This window comes from Odocoileus virginianus, chromosome 4 (genome assembly GCF_023699985.2).
Source record: "Odocoileus virginianus isolate 20LAN1187 ecotype Illinois chromosome 4, Ovbor_1.2, whole genome shotgun sequence".
Taxonomy (NCBI): domain Eukaryota; kingdom Metazoa; phylum Chordata; class Mammalia; order Artiodactyla; family Cervidae; genus Odocoileus; species Odocoileus virginianus.
The window spans coordinates 42,722,292-42,737,193 of record NC_069677.1 but is presented as its reverse complement, the minus strand read 5'-3'; the positions used below and the strand labels follow the sequence as shown (position 1 = coordinate 42,737,193).

Genomic DNA, 14,902 nt, shown 5'->3' with positions numbered 1-14,902 from the left:
GCAGAAATTCTAATCCAAGAAAAATACATGTGTTGTATGTTACCTATAATATCTGATTAACTGTTCTGCTCTTTCACAAGTGGCACAGAAAAACAACTCAAAATATATAATGCTTTGGATAGCCGCAAGGTTGCCAGTACGAAATTGAAAACTTGCACCAAGACATACTTTCTCAGCTTCTTCCATGAACACTGAGTTGCTAAGGAATTCTATTTTATGACAGGTCAATGTTAACAATATGATTTCTCAAAAAAAAGTTTATTTGTACTTCAGAATGTGGACTTCGGCCTGAAATATAGAAATCTGGAAAGGTCATAATGATATCAATTTTAAAACAACAAAAAGTCAGTTAACCTGCAAAACCACAACTTTTCTTGAATTCATTGGTAACAGATAAGATTAATAACTTGAAATTGAAGTTAGAAGACTGCAAGGAGACACAGAACACATTTGCTTAACCAGATTACATGGACACCAATGTCACACAAGCCAGTAACGAAAATTCAGCTAAAATTTGTACTGAATTGCTAGAGGTTGAATGTGGCTCATATGAAAGTAACCCTGAAAGTCAAAGACAAGGAATATTTGTACCTATTCACAGGCTCTTTTTAAAAGATTCTTTTTAATGTGGGCCATTTTTAAGAACCCCCCCCCCTTTTTAAAAAAACTTCTAATTTTGCGTTGGGGCACAGCTGATTAACAATATAATAGCTTCAGGGGGATAGCAAAGGGACTCAGCAACAAGTATACATGTATCCATTCTCCTACCAAGTCCCCTCCCATCCAGGCTGCCACATAATATTGAGTAGAGTCCACTATGCTACACAGTAGTAGGATCTTGTTGGCTATCCATTTTAAATATAGCAATGTGTACATGCTGATCCCAAACTCCCTATCTATCCCTTCTGCCTATCCTTTCCCCCTGGCAACCATAAGTTAGTTCTCCAAGTCTGTGAGTCTTTTTCTGTAAATAAGTTCATTTATACTTCTTTATAGTTTATGCATATAAAGAATATCATATGATATTTCTCCTTCTCTGACTTACTTCACTTAGTATAACAATCTCTAGGCCTATCCATGTGATGCAAACGGCATTATTTCATTCTTTAATGGCTGAGTAATATCCCACTGTATATATGTACCACATCTTCTTTATCGATTCCTCTGTTGATGGACAATAAATGACTTTTCTTATGCTGAAATATTTTCCCTCATTACCCACTTCCATTCAGTTCAGCTCAGCTCAGCTCAGTTGCTCAATTGTGTCCGCCTCTGCGACTGCACGGAGTACAGCGCGCCAGGCCTCCCTGTCCATCACCAACTTCCGGAGTTCACTCAAACTCATATCCATTGAGTCGGTGATGCCATCCAACCATCTCATCTTCTGTCATCCCTTTCTCCTCCCACCCTCAATCTTTCCCTGTATCAAGGTATTTTCGAATGAGTCAGTTCTTCATATCAGGTGGCCAAAGTATTAGAGTTTCAGCGTCAACATCAGTCCTTTCAATCAATATTCAGGGCTGATTTCCTTTAGGATGGACTGGTTGGATCTCCTTGCAGTCCAAGGGACTCTCAAGAGTCTTCTTCTCCAACACCACAGTTTCAAAGCATCAATTCTTTGGCACTCAGCTTTCTTTATAGCCCACCTATCACATCCATACATGATGTGTATAAAAAAACCATATCTTTGACTAGATGGACCTTTGTTGGCAAAATAATGTCTCTGCTTTCTAATATGATATCTAGGTTGGTCATAGCTTTTCTTCCAAGGAGCAAGCATCTTTTAATTTCATGGCTGCAGTCACTATCTGCAGTGATTTTAGATCCCCCCAAAATAGTCTGTCACTGTTCCCATTTCATTAAGTGGCTTAAAAAAAAAATTTTTTTTTTTATCATGAACGGTGGCTTCCCTGATGGCTCAGCTGGTAAAGAATAAACCTGTAATGAAGGAGACTTGATTTGATTTCTGGGTTGGGAAGATCCCCTGGAGAAGGGAAAGGCTGCTCACTCCAGTATACTGGCTTTGAGAATTTCATGGATTGCATAGTCCCTGGGGTCACAAAGAATCGGGCATGACTAAGCGACTTCCACTTTCATCATGAATGGATGTTGAATTTTATCAAATGTTTTTCCTTCCTCTTTTGAGATGATCATGCGATTTTTGTCTTTTCTTTTGTTGATGTAGTGTATCATATTGATTGATTTGCCTATGCTGAACCATCCTTGTGATCCTGGGATGAATCCAAACTGGTCATGATGTATGATCTTTTTTATGTACTGTTGGCTTTGGTTTGCTAATATCTTGTTGAGGATTTTTTGCTTCTACATTCATCAAAGATTTTGGACTGTGAGTTTTTGGTAGTTTTTTGGTCTGGTTCTGGTATCAGATATCTTGTTTGGAACCTTGAATGCTTCCTGTACCTAGATATTTGCTTCCTTCTTTAGCTTTGGGAAGTTTCCACTCATAATTTCTTCAAATACACTTTCAGTCCCCTTTTCTCTTTCTTTTCCTTTCAGGATTCCTATTATGTGTATATTGGCATGCTTTCTATTATCCCATAGGTAACTTATACTGCTTCCATTTTTTTTTTTTTTTTAATTTGGCGTTCTGTCTCTTGTCCTGATTGAGTGATTTCCATTATTCTTTTAGATGACTTATTTGTTTTTCTGCATGATTCATTCTGTTATTCACTGCCTTTAGCTCAGCTTTTGAATTGGTGAGTGAGTTTTCTAACATTTCTTGGATCCTGTTTATAATTTCTAGTTTATTTAACAGTAACTTTCATTCTATCAATAGCCTTTCTTAATTCCTTCCTTATTTTCATTATTTCCTTTTTGAACTTGGTATCTATTAGAATGAAGAGGTATGTTTCTTTTTTTTTTTTTTTTGAAAGTTAAAAAGAGTCAGGATTGATTTGTCTTTTTTTCCAAACTTTAAATTTTTAATTTTGCATTAAGATATAGCCAATTAACAATGTTCTGGCAGTTTCAAGTATACAGTGAAGGGATTTAGCGATGCATATACACGTATCCCTTCTCCCCCAAATCCTCCTCCCATTGTTTGTTCTTTCAGGGGAATTATCTTGATCTTTTAATTGGGAGTGGTTCCTCTGCTTCTTCATTTTACTTACATTTCTTCTACTCCCTGGATTTAAGATAAATGATTCTCTACTGCGGTCTTTACTCAATGTGTGCAGATTGTTACGTCGTTGATAGCAGGTGTGACTGAACCGGATACTGAGCAGGTCTCTGCTCTGCTCTGTGGTTATCACCGCGGTGTCAGGGGTCGGGTCTTCCTCCTAGCTGTTGGCGCAGCAGCCGTCAGATTCATTCTGAGCTGCAGTCTGCGATGGATGGGACTGGAGCACTCCCCCGGGGGGAGGAGCCTCTGAGTATTGCTTTCCCAGAGCTGTCCGCTGGGAGGCGCGCTCTGCGGCGCTGCCCGCGCGCCTCACCAAGTACACTCTTGTTGGCACTGTTGTTAGCACTGCCGTTGGCCCCAGCTCCGCGGCTGAAATGCAGGCGATCTGCCCTGGTGTCCCTCAGGTCGCTATGTTCACAGCGCTGCCAGCACGGATCCGTTGAAGAAGTCAGGAACCCAGAACAGTACCTGGACCTGCTGCAGGAGCACGGGAAGCCACCCAGACCCTGGCCCTGCCTCCGTGTGACACTCCCGCAAAGCCCACAGATGCTGAGCTGGACCCGGCCCAGACATCGCCCTGTCGTCTCGCTGGCAGAGCTCACTGAGGCAGCGACGATAACGAGGCGGCTATGGTGGGTCTAGCCCTCCCTCGCTGGTGCCTTAATAGTGGGGTTTCAATGGCAGTACGTGCCCGCTGGACTGTGAGCACGCCAGACGGGAGGCTGCTAGGGTGGGCCCTGGCCCCCGCTCCTTGCACGCCTTAGTGAGGATACTTTGCTTCTGTGATGGGGCCGTGCTTCCCCCATGTACACCTCCCCGCCACGCTCTATCCAACCCCTTGCGGACCACTTCAGGTTCTTTCTGTGCAGCCAACCCCAGTCCTCTGAAGCCCGGGGCTCAGCACCCAGACCCTGCATGTACCAGCAGGTGCATATATGGGCTGAGGATTTCAGTGAGGTAGCCTGGATCCTCTGTGCCCTCTGCCACCCCACCTAACCTTTGTTCTACAACTGGATCACTCTGTGTTCACTGTTGAGTCTCTGCCCCAATTATGGCTACCCTAGATCCCGTGCCACGCTGTGATGTGGAGTAAGCAGGGCCTGAGCATTAACTCGGCTCAGGCTAAGGTGTGTGATTGGACAGTGACCTCTCTCTACCCTTCCTGGGGTGCCAGTGTTCATATGCTCTTTATGAGTGGAATCCAAGATTCTTACTGGCATTCTGTTGGTCTCAGTGGTCCTCCAACAAGACAAGAGGGTTTGTTTCCATATCTTTGTTCTTTGTAAAGATGCTTATATACTTTCTGGATCACCAGCCCTTTTTCTTTACCTCAGTTCTTTCATTTCACTGCTAATATGCCCACTGATGTCTACTAACAATTACATTAAATTTTGCAGTTAGGGTAACTGAAATGTACAAAAGGGAGCAGACACTGAATAAGAGGATTACTATTTGAGCATTTTATAGATTAGAAAGACTATGGACATTGGTCAGATATGACTGCAATAACATCAGAAACAACAACTGCATGCACAGCTTATACAGAGGAGAGATATTAACAGTCAAATCTATGGACATGGATCAAATAATGAGAGTTTTCTCTTTTTTAGTACCAGGAATTCAAGCAGAAACCTGAAATGGAACCAATTGGCTCACACTGAAGTAAATACAAAGTAAACCAATGATTTGGGCTTGAGATGTCTGGTTCAGTGGTCTGATGAAAAGTCCCAAACAAGCTCAGTCACTGGAAACAGTGGTTTCCTGGCTGTGACCAGCAACTGTCACTTCTAACATAGGAGAATCATCTTAGGGGAATGGAAAGGTGAGCGCCACTTCTTCCCATGTTCTCTCTCATACTGCCGGTCTCCGCCCCTGTGCTGGATGCAGCAGAGACCATCCATCAATCAGTGATGGGTCGGTAGGCCCATCACTCTGTCCAACTACAGCCAGACTCACCCCCACAGCAGTCCCTGCGGCTCTAGCCTGGATGGCTCTGGAAGTGGCAGCTGGAGAGGGAAATAAGACTCCCTGCTGAATGAAGTTGGGTGAATGAATGGGTGAGCTGCAGGGGTCACTTGCAGAGGGACCAAGAGTGATAAGGAAACAGTTCGTTCAGGCAGATGCTTTTGATACCTAACTCCTAAACCTGTCTGTGGCATGAGAGATGCCATCTCCTCTGGGAGAGAAGGGGGTGGGAGGCCATGTTCTCACTTCTGAGTCTTTTCTAGGAGCCAGGGTTTCAAACTACAGGCTCCTGGTTCCTTCTGTCAACCACCCCCCTACTCTGCACTCTCACTCCTCGGGCCTCTTCTTCTTTGTCTTCTTCTTTGCTGACTTGCTGTCCTTTGATGTCTGCCTTGTCCTCTTGCCTGTATCACTCTCACAGTCTGAGCTGTCAGAGTCAGATGACTTCCTGTCTCTATGTTTATTTTTCTCCTTTCTTTTTCTAGAAGAATTTCTCCTGGGGTCAGGCTTTTCAAACTCTGCTGACTTTGCCTTTTCCTTCTCCTCTTCCTCATAGGAGAGTACTTGGTCCCACCTGGTTGCATGAAGCAATCCTTTGCAAAGTAGCCTTTACAGCCACACTTCTGGCAGGCAGTGTTCAGGACAGCCTCAAGGGTGATCCTCTGCCCAGTGTAATCCTGGACGGACTGCCTCTGCCTCTCTTCTTGCTCAATGATAACATTGTTGGGATCAAGGTCCTTCCCAGTCCCTTAGTTGACAACCTTCATGGAGAAGGGTAATTTTATCCTATCATTTCTTGTCTCTCGGCCAATGAGCTTCACCCACACTTTGTCTCCAACATCTACTATCTCAGAGGGCTTATCCATGCAATAGGATGACATGTGAGTTCAAACCAGATCTTGCTTCCAACAGCCTGGAATTTTGATAATGGCTCCAAGTGACTTAGCAACTTCTCCTTGGAAAATAGTGTAGAGAGCAGGCAAGTTCCCCATGGTCTCGGGTCTTCCTGAATTCATCCTTAATGTTCTATGGCTCCTCCATTTCTCTTCTGCTAAAGCTAATTGAAGCATTTTGGTGTCAGCCTCTGGTCTTCCCCTTGCAGCATTAATGACAGATTTTTAATCACACAGAACCACCTCTTGTCCCTAAAGTATAATTCCAGAAATCAAGAATGGAATCCCATTACCCCAAAATATTATATTTACTTCCTTAAATCATAATTTTTCTTGATTTCAAGGTCAGCTGTAAGATACAAACAAATGAAAGAAAAGAAACAAAAAATAAAGCTGGATGTAGGAAGGTATAAATTTAAATAATCTCATTTTATATATGTTTTGTTGTAGTAGTTAACATCTAAATTTATTTCCTACAATCAGCAGGAAATAAAGAGTTTGCAATTAAATCAGATTAGATTATATTTTGAGTATTCTGTTGGTCACTTTGTGCAATAAACGGAGGGAGTATATGCTATTTGTTTGAAGAATATCTGTCCTACTCTTGCAACAACATCAACACTCAAGTTAATGCCAACAAGCCCAAGTGAATTGCTTTTGAAATGTCATGAGCCTACATTTCTCTTTCAAGGCCACTAACAGAAAAAGAATTTTAAGAAAAACCACCAAAAGAAGATAAATCTGCAAAGGATAATGACTAAAAGTCATGTAACAGAGAAAAAGAGCATGCAAAACAGAGAAATAAGATCATAAAAATCATTCAATAACTGAAAATGTACAGTTATGTAAATCTAGGTTGCTTTTTATAAAAAAAAATTATTGATTGAAATAAAATTCATTACTTGAAATATTTTCAATGTTTCAGGTTGTGTTCTAGTTACCTTATTCTTAAGGAAAAAGGAATCTATATTTAAAAACTAGTTCCCACAAACAATGACCTCAAAGATAAGACACTTTAATATAATAACATCCTGGAAGAGTTATTGGAGCAAATTGTTGAAGTAATATAAAACAGCTGGCATTATGGAATAAAAATAGTTTCCAGTAAAGAAGAGAAAATGAAGGGAGTTCACATATACTAAGCCTTGTATAAAACACTGTGCTACTCTTATCTCATTATTTTATTTTACCCCCTCCCCCTGAAAAATAAACACTGTTCCAGAGTTACAGGTGTGGAAGGCAAGGTTCAATGACGCAGGCAGTGAAAGAGCTAGAGATTTCTATCTCCAAAGGCCATGCTCTTTGCATGAAAGCATAAATATCTGGAGTTTAGCCTATCATATGTTTTAAGCAGTAAATAACAATTTCATGTCCAATATAGTCATGAATAAGGTCCTCAGCACTATCTGAATCACCAGGGTGAAGTCCCAGAGTTCACCAGATCATTTTTATTTATAAGGATATCAACTTGATAGTGAGACTGTACATGTAGGAATCACGTCTTGCAGCAGTGTCTCGTTTCCAGTGAGGCACTTTGCCAAGGATACTTTGTTTTTCTCTTATCATGGAGACTGGAGATGCAGAAAGGCAGTAAACTTTTTTGAATTAAGTAGATAATGAAAAATGCACATAAAAGATAAAAATTGTTGCACATCCAGGGGTGTCTGTACAATCTTAAGTGTATCTAAGACTCCTTAACCAGCTCTAGAAATTCTAAAATAATCCATATATAGATAAGTCTGTGATACCAAATCAGTTAAGTTCAGTCGCTAAGTCCTGTCTGACTCTTGGCGACCCCATGGATTGCAGCACACCAGGCTTCCCTGTCCATCACCAACTCCTGGAGCTTGCTCAAACTCATGTCTATCAGGTCGGTGATGCCAACCAATCATCTCATCCTCTGTCATCCCCTTCTCCTCCTGCCTTCAATCTTTCCCAGGATCAGGGTATTTTCAAATGAGTCAATTCTTTGCATTAGGTGGCCAAAGTATTGGAGTTTCAACTTCAGCATCAGTCCTTACAATGAATATTCAGGACTGATTTCCTTTAGAACAGACTGGTTGGATCTCCTTGCAGTCCAAGGGACTCTCAAGAGTCTTCTTCAACACCACAGTTCATAAGCATCAATTCTTCAGTGCTCAGCTTTCTTTATAGTCCAACTCTCACATCCATACATGACTACTGGAAAAACCATAGCTTTGACTAGACAGACCTTTGTTGGCAAAGTAATGTCTCTGCTTTTTAATATGCTGTCTAGATCATAGCTTTTCTTCCAAGGAGCAAATGTCTTTTAATTTCATGGCTGCAGTCACCATCTGCAGTGATTTTGGAGCCCAAGAAAATAAAGTCTGTCACTGTTTCCATTGTTTCTCCATTTGTTTGCCATGGATACCAAATAGCAGCTATAATATTTACTTTAATGGTTAATTCTTCCAAAGAAATGACCATAAGTGTACCACTGTGACATTCAAAACTGTAGTATTCAAGATTTTTCATAGACAGCTCTTCCCTTTGCTGACTACCCTTTCTCTTTACCCTGAATCATTACCTAAATCTTGCTTATGGAAACTGCACTAAGATAAACATTTAACTCAACAAGTGAATATAGTCAAATCAGTACCTTACTGCTTTCAAGGTAACTCAAGGGCTCAGAAACTATTACAGTATGTCTCTGATATGTGCTTAGTAATTTGGTTAACAGAGGGCAGATAGCTCTTTAAACAGTTTATAAAATACTGTTAAAAAATTCTGGACCTTAATATTTGCTTCAAATCTATGGAGAAATAAAAGATTATTCCATAAACAGCGTTAGAAAAAGAGGGTAGTCACCTGGACAAAAACCACATGTTGCATTTTTACCTCACCTTCTCTCCAAAACTGGACTCATATGTCAGGATTTATAAGAGGGAAAAAAGTAAGAAGCAAAATAGTGTGTATAATATGCAGCATGAACATGTTACAATCTGAAAAAAAACCATTCTACTGAAAATCATAAATATATTTATATTTGTTATATATGGTACATATATGCACTATACACACCCACCCATATGCACACACAAGGTATTATTTCTAGAGTCTTTTCCTTTTTACTCCTGCTGAACTTCATGAGGCATTCATTTTGGAAGGCTGCTTGGTCCAGAAGAAAGAACTAGAATCAGAATTAGTAGTTCTGTGTACAAGTCTCAGCTTTGACATTTCCTGACCATATAACCTTGGGTAAGCACTTGAACCTCTTTGTCTCAGTCTACCTCAAGTATAAGGCAAAGATTAAAAAACCTTATTTTAATAAAAGTCACTATGTCATAGTAGCCTCAGAATCTCTGACTGGACTTTCTAGGACACACTAGCTTTTAATCTTTGCTAAAACCTTATTTTAATAAAAGTAAGTGTGTCCTAGTAAGTCAAGTCAGGAGTTTTGAGGCTACAAACCTAAGTCTAAGGGTTTGCTTTGTTATTTCTTCATTTTGGATCCTTGAAAAGTGACTTAAACCATTTACACTTAATTTTCACAACCGATAACAAGGATAATATGTGTCTCCTAGTGGTGCCAATAAAAACAATGAGGCTCAGAAAATTGAAATGATTTGTTCTGAGATGTAAGATAGTGACAGACAGAAAAGTCTACATCTGTTGTCTGATTAATTTTACCCTATTCACAACGTTGGTACCCAGGTGGTTCACTGGTAAAGAATCTGCCTGCCAAGCAGGAAACCCAGGCTCGATTCTTGGGTCGGGAAGATCCCCTGGAGGAGGAAATGGCAACCCACTCCAGTATTGCTGCCTGGGAAATCCCATAACAGAGGAGTCTAGTGGGCTACAGTCCGTGGGCTCACAAAAGTGTCAGACACAACTTAGTGACTAAACAGCAACAAATTCATAACATTGTAGAGTATATTTTCAAACAAAATTTCCTTAATATAAATATAAAAAGATAAGGACACATATACATTTTCTTAAATTGCTCTAGATTACCATGAATATTACAGTTATAATTATATAACTAAGAAGATTCTTACATATTTTGGGGATTTACAATATATTGACTTCAGAGTTTCTTATTAACATTTAACTGCCTTAAAAGCAGTGGAAACTTGAAACATCATATCATTAATTTGTAAGACATATTTTCTATCTCTTTGAAATATTTAGTGAAATAATTTGAAAATTAAAATATGCAGGATTTATTTTTGTTTTGGATTTTTGTGAGAGAGAAGGATTTGGAGGTAAGCTTCAGGATAACTAAATATAAATGGCACAACACAGGCTGGAAATTAGTATTTATAACTTGAATATATTTTAGCTTTGGTTAACAGCATATGTCCCTTTCTAAACATTCTTTAATTTCAACTTATTTTGGAATATTTGAATTAATTTTAATATTTGCTTTTCTCAAATTAAAACAGTACAACAAATGCTATATAATAAACATGAGTCTGGCTGTAGAACACTGACAATTCAAAGTCAATCTGGCTAAGAGACTGTACACTAATTAATACAAATGAGTATCTTGAAGAACTCATATTTAGAGCATCAATGTAAAATGTATCCAATGCCAAAGTCAAATTTTAGGCTATCAAATAGTTTTGTTGTTTAAATGTTTCCTTTGGTTATGACATTTTTTCCCACTACCATCACATTCAATTAGTAAGTTTATTTTATCAAGATGAGTTACACTTCATCCTTACTATCTAAAAGATATATTTTCACATACATAAACATCAGTCAGAAATCAAATTATGGAAACTCATTTGAATAAAGAGAGGAAACTAAAGGGTGTAGATGACAGTGCCATATGCCCATAATTTCTAAAATAAAATAAAAGTTTTAAAGCCTAATTGATACACAGAAAAACATAATTAAATAGTATTATTAAAGATAAGAGTAGAAAAAAGTCTTAGTACACTATTTTTCTTTTTTATAATTCGTTTGTTGTTTTGTCATGTCTGACTCTTTGCGACCCCATGGACTGTAGCCCACCAGGCTCCTCTGTCCATGGGATTTTCCAGGCAAGAATACTGGAAAGGGTTGCTATTTTCTTCTCCAGCGGATCTTCCCCACCTGGGGGCTCAACCTGGGTCTCCCTGCATTGCAGGCAAATTCTTTACCAACTGAGCCACCAGGGAAGCCCAGATAGTACACTATAGTGAACTACAGAAGGAATTCTTTCCATTCAGGTAAAAGATGTTTTAAGTAAAAGACTATGAAATGAAATAAACACACTACAGGGTGGTTAACATACGCTTGTTTAAGGACCAAGTAAATAACCATAATACATTCCTTACTTCCAAGCTCTACCCAGAATTTAGAAACACGTATTTGAAAAAACATTTCAAGATCTCTGAGTGTTCTTGGTCACTGAGTTAGAACATGCTCTTAGTCACTGAACCTATGTGATAATTAATGATAAAACACAGATCAAGAATATGTATTTATTGAATCAGGACATTATCAAATTTACTTTCATTTTTTATGCAAATATAAATTAAATAAAACCATAAATTAAAGGGTTGTTAGCAGTGTGTTTTGATTTTGTATAGGTTTGCTGGGTAAAGATCTGAATTTTATGATGCTTCATAGTGTTTACCCTCTATCACATATTCAGTTCACAAGTTCTAGAATAAATATGTCTTGAATATCCTAAATAACTGTAAAGTGCAGGAGTTAAATAATTTACAGAAATAAGACAATACACATGGCATTCTGTGGTTTCATCAAACATGCCTAAAAGTAAGATAAAAAGCATTCTGATTATGACATAAAGATGCTTTCCACAGCATTCTTTACTTCCTTTGTCAAAACTGTTGGGACTGTCATTTTTTTTAATAGAGAAAACTCAAATGTAGTTATTAGATGTTATGCCTTCCAGGATAATGTCTTCAAGTGTGGAACTTCAAATGAAGACTTAAAGAAGGCCATGTTAAGAGTATCATGAAAATTAATTTGCTTACAGAGAGACTCAAGCAATCCAATTTGAAGACATTCATACTATCACAATAGCCAAACTTTCAGAAGGTAGTTGATCAAAGCAGATGTCCCAAGCCATTCTCTGAGGCTTTCTGCTATCAAGGTTTAAAAAAAAATCAATGGGAAAATTAATTTCAATTGGCAAAGAGTAAAAGATATTTCCTCACAACATTAATATGTATTTCATCACCGTAACTGCATAGACAAAACTCATTGAAATGTTCACTTCAAATGGGTACATTTTATCACACGTAAATTTCTTAAAAAGCTGAATTTAAAAAGTTTATAGGGTCTTCCCAGTGTATTTCAGTGTTGTCTGTTGTGCTCAGGGCTGGTGCACTGGGAAGACCCAGAGGGATGGGATGGGGAGGGAGGTGGAGGGGGGATCAGGATGGGGAACACATGTAAATCCATGGCTGATTCATGTCAATGTATTGCAAAAACCACTACAATATTGTAAAGTAATTAGCTTCCAACTAATAAAAATAAATGAAAATAAATAAATAAATAATAGGGATTGTAGAAATACTGTGAATAAGAATCTAAGACTCATCCATATATGGTAGCCAGGGTCATGAACTCTTTTCAGGTTCAGTCATGAACCTGAACTCTTACAAACATGCCTTCATCAAACTAACCGGATATTAATACTGTTTCAGTACTCACCAGACGTGTGTGGTCATGAAAAGGCCTGCTCAGGGTCCACACATAGATTTTAGGACCTATCAAATCTGTATGTTTAACAATTTTATAACATGGTTCCTAGAGTTTGCACATTTGAAAAACAGGGTTTTTGTTTCCCCAGTCCTGTTTAATGATTATTTTTCTACTCAGTTTTTCAAACAAAATTCTTTCAGCTTTAGTTTCTATTACTCGGTGAAATGTCCACAGTTTTACAGACTTCTGCTTTCCAGAACTCCAAATATTAGGGTAGGCACTGACAACATCCTAATCAAGAATTCAAAAAAGAATAAATATAATAAAAGGCTAAAGATCTCCTATTTTGGCTCATTACATCAGGTAATGGAGTGACACAAAAGAAAAATATGGCATTGGCACTTGCAATGTCACCTTCCTAGGTATAAAGTCAATAAGGCTATGTACTTCGCTCAAAAACAAAGAAAAAGCTTCAAGCACTTTAAAGCAATTTAATATCTTGAAACAAAACATGAGCAAAAACCAAAGAGGACTTTATAATTTCACTGGTGCTAGTGGTACTCAGTCGCTCAGTCGTGTCCAACTCTTTGCAACCCCATGGACTGCAGCCTGCCAGGCTCGTCTGTCCATGGAATTCTCCAGGCAAGAATACTGCAGTGGCTAGCCATTCCCTTCTCTAGGAGATCTTTCTGACCCAGGGATTGAACCTGGACCTCCTGCATTGCAGACAGATTCTTTACTGTCTCAGCCACCAGGGAAGCTGTGTGTGTGTGTGTGTGTGTGTGTACATACAGGGACTATATACAGGGAAGCTGTGTGTGTGTGTGTGTGTGTGTGTACATACAGGGACTATATACAGGGAAGCTGTGTGTGTGTGTGTGTGTGTGTGTGTGTGTGTACATACAGGGACTATATACAGGGAAGCTCTGTGTGTGTGTGTGTGTGTGTGTGTGTGTGTGTGTGTGTGTGTATACATACAAGGACAATATACCCCATAGGGTATATAGGGGTCACGCAGAGTCAGATACGATTGAGCAACTTTCAGAAAAAAAAAAATACATATTCCTACCAAGGAAGCCTAATAAGCTTTTTTTTTTTTAGTAAGAGTTTATTAAACAAAGAATTGCTTTATTAATACAAACTATTAATGCATACCCAAACTATAAAGTGCTAAGAAATTTAAACATCTAAGTCATAGCAAACAGGTGGCAATTCAACATCCAGAATTGACAGAATACTTGAGGGAGACTGCAACAGATTAGACTACCACAGTGGAAGAGGCATCTTCAGAGGCGAAGGGGGGCCCACGTGTTAACAGCTGCTCAAGCTCTCTCTCCTCATCAAGGATCATGAGAGGCACTCCATTCAACGGGAAGTGTGCAATCTGGTGTTCCTCAGGGAGGTCAAAACTCTCAAAATCTAATGGATTGAATGGAAAGAATTTTTCTATTTCTGAGTAGGTGTCATCTAAGGCAGAAACAGAACTTTTTGCTTTAATAATCTTCGCAGCAAACTTTTTGGTAGAGAAAGTTATCTGTTTCTGTTTGAGGGGTCCATTCATCTTAACTGATTCTTCTGTAGCTCTGTTGACAGTTCCCAAAGCCTTTCTGGCAGTTTTTGGTAAAGCTGGTGGAGCATCAAACATTTTGTTAACATGTGGTGTTGAAACCTGAGATCTTTCATCTAAAGCTTTGACTGAAGGCACAGACCCCAAGCTCAGCCCGTCCTTAGGAGCCACGTGGGTGCCTGGTTCACATATACATGTATATGTATATGTGTATGTGTGTGTGTGTGTGTGTGTGTGTGTGTATATGTATGTATATACTATTCCTCCTTCTCTTCCTTCTCTCCATTTATCCACACATGGAAGTAATTTTCTAAGAGTATTTCCTGGCTGGCAAAACTGGTGGTAAGGAAGAAATGAGAGAAGGGGTCTTATTAATATATATGTAAGAACAGTGATATTAAATTTTAATATGATCACAAATATTAATGTTTTTGAAACTAGGGAAAAGAGACCAGACAACTAAGGAGTGACAATACACCATTTTGTTGAAAATTTTTTATTCTTTGTCTGTTTTACATAATATTCTGCTTCCTGCCTACCATTGCTGTCTTTTTTCTCTCTCTCCCTGACTCCTGACTTTTCATTCTACTTCACACTTTCTTCTTTCTTGCATTTATTAACCCATATATTATATGATTGCCCTTCTCTTCAGGTGAACAGTTTATCGAGTCTTTATAGGTATGTACTTTAAATATTTTGGAGGACAAGATT

The 14,902-nt window shown here is 38.9% G+C and overlaps 2 pseudogenes; both read right to left on the bottom strand.

Moving 5' to 3' along the window:
* Nucleotides 1-5,434: 5,434 nt before the first annotated feature.
* LOC110127892 (zinc finger CCHC domain-containing protein 17 pseudogene) lies at nucleotides 5,435-6,123 on the bottom strand (annotated as a pseudogene).
* A 7,633-nt stretch (nucleotides 6,124-13,756) lies between these two features.
* LOC139034856 (securin-like) lies at nucleotides 13,757-14,380 on the bottom strand (annotated as a pseudogene).
* Between the last annotated feature and the right edge of the window lie 522 nt (nucleotides 14,381-14,902).